Raw genomic sequence first — 8,136 nt, forward strand, 5'->3', positions numbered from 1 at the left:
CAGCACCAAGACAGTGTTAAGGATCACAGTCAGAATCACAACTCCCAGTTACTGAGACAGAGGGGAGGGAGGGGAGAGAAGAGAAGAGAGAGAGGGGTCAGGAAGGGAGGGAACAGAGGAGTTCAGACAATACTCTCTGATGAAGGGTCTAGGCCCGAAACGTCAGCTTTTGTGCTCCTGTGACGCTGCTTAGCCTGCTGTGTTCATCCAGCTCCACACTTTATACTCTTGACCTTTACTGAGGCATAGTGCCCCAGAAGAGGAAGGGGTGCTACCTTACAAACTGTAAGCAGATGAGGGGGCTCCCAGGCCAGTACTGAAGAGGAGCTGACTGGGTGCTTTTACTGCCCTAACTTTGACTCAGATGCTTTGGGGCTGATTTTCTCACTGCACTCACACCCTGCCTACACCCAGACTTCTAAAAGTTAAAAACTGCTGTGTCTTCAAAAAGGTGATTCCCAAGCACAATCTGCAACTTTCGAAGCGGTGAGTCATTTACAACCGGCAGGAATTGAATCACATTCATTCAACATTTTACAGCAGATCCATTGTCTGCCTTAGTGGCAAACTGAGCCTGGTTTTATTCTGACACTGGTGGGGCTCCCTATACACACCACTGAGCAAACCAAAATAAACTGCTTTATAATGTTAAAACAGAGGCAGAATTTTAACTAGGACATTTGGACTTGTAGTGGGGACAGCTATCAGGCAAGTGACCTTAAAACCCTGTTACACCCAGTATGAAAGTCAGTGGGCTAATACTTGGTTAAATATAGTCTTTTAAAAGACCAGAGGGAACGCAAGTTTGATCCTTAGTACACTAACCACAACACAGAGGCCAATTTATAAATGAATTATATAGTGTTAAACAAGTGTCAGCAGACAGAAGGAATTAGAACAGGTCCCTGTCACAGAAAAGGTTAAAATCACCTGTGACCGCCCAGAAAGCTGCTGCTGCCTGCAACCACACCAGCTGGAGATGTTCACATTATAAATTTTTAAAAATAATTACAAGGGAGCTTTCAAAGCTAAAGAAATATTGACAAAAAGAAAACAGCTGCCCAAAATAGACAGATTGCTGCACAGCACATGGATACAAATTTAGAATATACAATATATAAACCTGATTTCTAACTATCTCCATAACAAATCTTAGCAACATACCAATCACTCCCTTCAAAAAAAAGGAAAAAGGATAAAGCTACAAGATGCTAAATACTCTAATGCACAACCTAGCCTAATACATCTAGGCGCCACAACAATGCAAGTCAGTGTTGCCACAACCAATAACACACATTACTGTCATAAACATGGGACATTTGAGACTCCACACAGTCTCAAATGCGTAAACAGCTGGGCTTTGTAACATGACCAAATCACCCCATCAAACAGTAACATACTGACTAAACAGATTTCCTGCTCAGTCTGTCTCTTGTGAGTCCTCATCTAAGTATTTCCCTCAATGTTCAAATTCTCATTTTAGTTACAGGGCAAGTCAGCAGCACAAAATAAAACCAAAACTCATCATTTAACCCTAAAAAGTCTACGATATTTTTAACCTGCACATGCACACAAATTGCTCTCCCACTTTTACATACCCTGTCCCAAAGCATTCTGCACCTTTCAAAGAATCCACCATGTCCTAAACAACATGGTTGAACGAAGAGCCTTGGACAAAAAGATTACATTAAATTCAACAAAGTTTGAACTCTCAGTCAATCCACAGCTTCTCGGTGTTCATTAGTCACAGATCCCCAAACGCTGTTTTCCCAGTTACTATACAATACAAACTTTTACAATTAATGAAATTGTGACTTCTCCAAATATTTTCAAAAGGAAAAACAAAGATGATCTTAATCAGTATTTGTTCATTTTATTGTGTTGCTGTGCAATTTAATATCACAATCAGGCTAGTGCCCACTAAATAGGCAGAAAGGTTCTCAGAGACACTACAGCTTTACCTCTAAAATCAGTGGAAGAAAAATGATGGGAATTGTAATTAATAGTTCAATTAAAAAGGCTAGCACACAGACACAATAGGCTGCATGAATCCACCCGGATAGAGATTCTCAGTTTCAGCAGCTCATTGCTATTGAGTTTACACTAACCTGTAGATAACAGCCTCGTAATTACCTCCAGATCTACTCCCTCATAAATCACTAAAAACAGTATCGTCTACAATATTTTATTGTGCAAGTATTGACCAGATCCCTTTTTTTTAAAGTTACTGCACTCCTGAACCTGTTTACAGCGATCTTTCAGGCAGCGAATTGTCAGCAGTTTTAGCCTCTAGCAGCGTCACGATACTGGCACGATTCAAAAAAAACAAATTTCAGCTTTACTCTCAGCTGTCAATAAACCATTCCCCCGGGAACCACGAAAAAGCTTTAATTTATATCTGGAACAAAACAGCCAGTTGAACTTTGCACATTGGGCTGTCAACAGTTCCACAACCAGTCTTCTCCCTGGACTGACAGTGCTCTCTCTCTGTCCACAGCCACCTGAACGATCATGTCCCCACCCAAATTGGACAGAGCTGCAGAATAAGCACAGGAAAGACCCCAGACCGAGACACACTCTATTTGAGGAAATCAGAGCACAACTTCCCCAACTCTGCTCTTTCGGAAAGGGGACTGAGGCAAAAATTACAACTTCAAAACAGACCCTCATCAGGGAGAGATCAGACCGGGCACCCTCTCTCCCCCAAACACACGCCCCACTGCCCACTCCCCCAGCCCCCATCCCCTCCCCCCACAATACATGCCCCTCTCCCCACTCCCCCAGCCCCCAGCCCACATCCCCTCCCCCCACTCCCCACAATACATGCCCCTCCCCCCACTCCCCCAGCCCCCATCCCCTCCCCCCACTCCCCGCCCCTCTCCACTCCCCCCACTCCCCCAGCCCCCAGCACACATGCCCCTCTCCCCACTCCCCCAACACACATGCCCCTCTCCCCACTCCCCCAACACACATGCCCCTCTCCCCACTCCCCCGACACACACACACACACAGCGCTCCGCCAGCCCCACCCAAACACAGACTATTCGACTAGGGAAACCCTAACACACTGCCTGGTGTCACACACCGAGGGGATCGGGCTGGGCCGGACACCGGGAGCGCACCTGAACGGAATGTCCGACTCCGGGACTCCCAACCCCCGGACAGCGATCGCCCCTCACTGGACCCGGCCCAGGCGCCTGCCTCCCGTCCAGCCCCAGCCTGTTACCTGACGAGCGCTGCCCGTGGTCCCTGCGCTGATCTCCGTGACTCGGATCCGCCTCAATCCGCGCCCGTTCGCCGCCGCCTTCTACCCGAACAAAGGGGCGCGAGAAGACACCGCAACGACCAGCCCGCCCCCTGAGCCCTCCCATTGGACAGCTGTCACATAACCGTATTCTCCATTGGTCTAGTGTATCGTCAGTCCATGCCAATAGCCAATATTATTGGTCCAGGTGTTGTCAACTACTAGGTCTCCCCGCCCCCTTAAGGGAGGGATCGCCTTCCTCTACCAATCAGTATTGGGGCTTCGATGACTCTGGTCGTTGATTGGTTCATTCTTATGTCAATTCCCGCCTCCCAAATTCCTCCGTCTGCGGCTGCGCGGGACCACACCTGGCGGCAGGGGGAGCTCAGGTGAGCTGGTTGCTTCTGTCAATCAAAGCCCTTTGGTCCTGGGCAGGCAAAGGGTCTGCTGCAGTTGAACCACAACTTATCTCCCATCTCTGACACCGATGGCATTCATGTATCAATAACAATGTCAATTAATAGTGGCCAGTACAGGGAGTACTGCAAGTTCCCCTCACCATCCTGACTTGGAAATATATCCCTGCTCCTTCAGTGTCACTGGGCCAAAATCCTGGAATTCCCTCATGAACAACATTGCAGGTCTACAAACAGCACGAGGACTCCTTTTCATTTTGATTTGGAGATAAATCAACATTCCTTCAGTGTCAGTGAGACATAGTCTTGGAATTTCCAGCAGCATTTTGGTGCCCATACCCATAATGGAGCACAGCACTTCAAGAAAGCAGCTCACCACCAACTTGTCAAGGGTAACTAGGGACGGGTAATAAATGCTGGCCCAGCTAGCAATGCCTGTATTCCACGAGTAATTTTTTCAAAAAATACTCATTGTTAAATATTGATTCTGCTAAATGTCAGATCAGCACTTTGTAGTTGCTACACAACGACAAACAGAGCTCTTAACATAGAACATTACAGCACAGTACAGGCCGTTCGGCCCTCGATGTTGTGCCGACCTGTCATACCGATCTCAAGCCCATCTAACCTACACTATTCCATGTACGTCCATATGCTTATCCAAGGACGACTTAAATGTATCTAAAGTTGGCGAATCTACTACCGTTGCAGGCAAAGCGTTCCATTCCCTTACTACTCTCTGAGTAAAGAAACTACCTCTGACATCTGTCCTATAGCTTTCGCCCCTCAATTTAAAGCTATGCCCCCTCGTGCTCGCCGTCACCATCCTAGGAGAAAGGCTCTCCCTATCCACCCTATCTAACCCTCTGATTATTTTATATGTTTCAATTAAGTCACCTCTCAACCTTCTTCTCTCTAACGAAAACAGCCTCAAGTCCCTCAGCCTTTCCTCGTAAGACCTTCCCTCCATACCAGGCAACATCCTCTACACTCTTTCCAAAGCTTCCACATCCTTCTTATAATGCGGTGACCAGAACTGTACACAATACTCCAAGTGCGGCCGCACCAGAGTTTTGTACAGCTTCACCATAACCTCTTGGTTCCAGAACTCGATCCCTCTATTAATAAAAGCTAAAACACTGTACCGCTTTCTTAACAGCCCTGTCAACCTGGGTGGCAACTTTCAATGATCTGTGTACATGGACACCGAGATCTCTCTGCTCATCTACACTACTAAGAATCTTATCATTAGCCCAATACTTTGCCTTCTGGTTACTCCTACCAAAGTGCATCACCTCACACTTGTCTGCATTAAACTCCATTTGCCACCTCTCAACCCAGCTCTGCAACTTATCTATGTCTCTCTGCAACCTGCAGCATCCTTTGTCACTATCCATAACTCCACCAACCTCAGTGTCGTCTGCAAATTTACTAACCCATCCTTCTACAACCTCATCCAGGTCATTTATAAAAATGACAAACAGCAGTGGACCCAACACCGACCCTTGCGGCACACCACTAGTAACTGCTCTCCAGGATGAACATTTCCCATCAACTACCATCCTCTGCCTTCTTTCAGCAAGCCAATTTCCGATCCAAACTGCTATATCTCCCACAATTCCACTCCTCCGCATTTTGTACAATAGCCTATTGTGGAGAACCTTATCGAACGCCTTGCTGAAATCCATATACACCACATTTACTCTCATGAGAGAAGAGCAATCATGCTGGACTCAAAACATTAAGTCTGTTTCTTGACAGGCACTACTAAATCTGCTGAGATGCTCCAGCAGCTTGTTTTTAGTTTAGATCTCCAGCATCCACAGTGCTTTGTCTTTATTTGCATTTATAAAAAATGTTTAGTCGAACATCGTGAGGAATCTTACAGGAACATACAGGAAATGCACAAAAAGACAAATGGATGTCTCGTGAAAGGTAACTAAAACCTTGGACAAAGAAGTTGTATTCTAAGGAGAAGAAGAAAGACAGATGTTTCAGCAGGGCATTCCAGAGGAGATGGACAACTAGGCATTCCTGTCAGGGCCAGCATTTATTGCCTCTCCCTCGTTGCCCCTTGAGAAGGTGGTGGAGAGCCTCCTTCCTGAACCACTGCAGACCATGTGCTCTAGGTAGGCCCACAATGCCCTTAGGAAGAGATTTCCAGGATTTTGACTCAATAACATTAAAATAACAGTGATATATTTCCAAATCAGAATGGTGAGGGGCTTGGAGGGAAACTTGCAACGGGCAACGTTGTCATGTCTTTTGCTGCCTTTGACCTATGTGGTGGTGATCGTGGGTTTGGATGGTGCTGTATAAGAGCCTTGGTGAATTTCTGCTGTGCATCTTGTAGATGGTACACACTGCTGATCTGAGTGTCAATGGTAGAGGGAGTAAATGTTTGTGGGTATCAAAGATTCATAGAGTCACACAGCACAGAAACAGACCCTTAGGTCCAACCACTCGATGTCGACTATAATCTCAAAGTAAACTAATCCCGCTTTCCTACACTTGGCCCATACCCTTCCAAACCTTTCTTATTCATGTACTTATCCAAATGTCTTTTATGTTGTAACTGTACCAGCAATCACCATCAATTCTGCCATCTGCCATGGCAGGATTTGAACCTGGGTCCCCAGGACGTTATTTAGGTCTCTGGACTAATAGTCTAGTGGTAATACCACTCGGTCATCATCTCCCTTTTATGAACCAAATCTATAATGAGGTCAGGAGCTCAGTGGCCCTGACAGAACCTAAACTGTGCAAGATGCACTACACTAACTTATCAAGGCTCCACAGCACCTTCCAAACCCACGCCACTTTTATCTCAAAGAACAAGAGCAGTAAATAGATGGAAACACCACTTTTTACAAGTTCCCCTCCAAGCCATTCACTATCCTGACTTGAAGTAGAGGCGCCAGTGTTGGACTGGGGTGGACAAGGTCAGAAATTACATGACACCAGGTTATAGCCCAACAGGTTTATTTGAAAACACAAGCTTTCAGAGCCTCGCTCCTTCTTCAGGTGATAGTGAGGCAGGGTCAGACATGGGATTTATAAGTAAAATATCAAAGGCTCACACTACTGATGAGGAAATACAAAACAAACCTAAGATGCAATTAAATCGTTAATCAGTTAGAAGGTTTTAATTGATTAATATATATATGTAAATCCCCAAATTCCTTTCAAATCACTGCCCTGAGAGAACTAAAATTTTATCAGTGTAAAGAAGAAAATCGCCAAGCAGAGGCTGATAGCCAAGTTCAGCACCTATGAGGTCTCAACCAGGATTTTGGGTTCACATCACACGACAGGTGACCCCCCCACCACACTATACACTCTCACAAACACTCACACACACAAACACACTCATAAACACCCAACCACCCACACACACTCATACACACCCACCCACCCACCCACACAATCTGTCTCTCTCTCTCTCTCTTACACACACACACACACACGCGCGCATACTATCTGTCTCTCTCACACACACAGTCTCAGTCACACTCACTCTCACTCACACATACACACATTCACTCACTCACACAACACACTCATACACACCCACCCACACACGTTATCTGTGTGCCTCTCTCTCTCCCTCTCTCACACACACACACGCACACACACAATCTGTCTCGCACATGCGCACACAGTCTCTCTTTCTCTCACACACAGACACACATACACACATGAATCTGAGGTGAATTTTTATTTGCAGATACATTTTATTTTGTGCAAAAAGTGCACAATTTATAGACAGCCGATTAATGTGGCATTTTGTAAATTCCTGCTTTAGAAATAAAACCAGTCTGACTCCAAACTAAAACTCAAAAGAGATTATAAACAAGGTCTCACACCTAGCATGCATTGTCTGACCTAAAATGTCATCTCTACACTGATAAAACCTTTAGCTCTTTCAGAGCTGTGTCTTGAAAGCAATTCAGGGATTTACATATACATATTAATCAATTAAAACCTTCTAACTGATTAAAGATTTCACAGCATCTTAGGTTTGTTCAGTAGTGATAGCCTTTGATCTTTTCCTTATGAATTCTGGGTCTGATACTACCTCTCACTATCACCCGAAGAAGGACTGAGGCTCAGAAAGCTTGTGTTTTCAAATAAACCTGCTGGACAATATCCTGGTGTCATGTGATTTCTGCCTTCACCCTGACTTCGAAATATATTGTCATTCCTTCACTGTCACTGGTTCAAAATTCTGTAACTCCCTCTTTATCAACAGTGTGGGTGTCTATACAAAACACAGACTGCAACTGTTCAAGAAGGCAGCTTACCACCATCTTGTCAAGGGCATTAGAAATGTACAATAAATGCTGGCCCAGTCAGTTACACTCACGTAGCATGAAAGAATTTTAAAAAGATTTTAGATATTGACTGCATGCAAAAATCTTATTCTGGCAGTTTCAAAATGTCACAACTGTGCACGGCTTACAGGAGTAGGACACA

General features: G+C 45.1%; 1 protein-coding gene across 1 annotated transcript in view; it reads right to left on the reverse strand.

The window, feature by feature from the left end:
- The window catches only part of LOC125466279 (junction plakoglobin-like), a 66,999-nt gene extending 63,654 nt beyond the window's left edge, over window positions 1-3,345 (reverse strand). The window contains exon 1 of the mRNA XM_048560576.2: window positions 3,227-3,345. The gene's annotated coding sequence lies outside the window, so the exon portion shown is untranslated. The remainder of the gene's footprint in view (window positions 1-3,226) is intronic.
- Window positions 3,346-8,136: the final 4,791 nt, after the last annotated feature.

The sequence above is a fragment of the Stegostoma tigrinum genome, chromosome 31 (assembly GCF_030684315.1).
Source record: "Stegostoma tigrinum isolate sSteTig4 chromosome 31, sSteTig4.hap1, whole genome shotgun sequence".
Classification (NCBI taxonomy): Eukaryota; Metazoa; Chordata; class Chondrichthyes; order Orectolobiformes; family Stegostomatidae; genus Stegostoma; species Stegostoma tigrinum.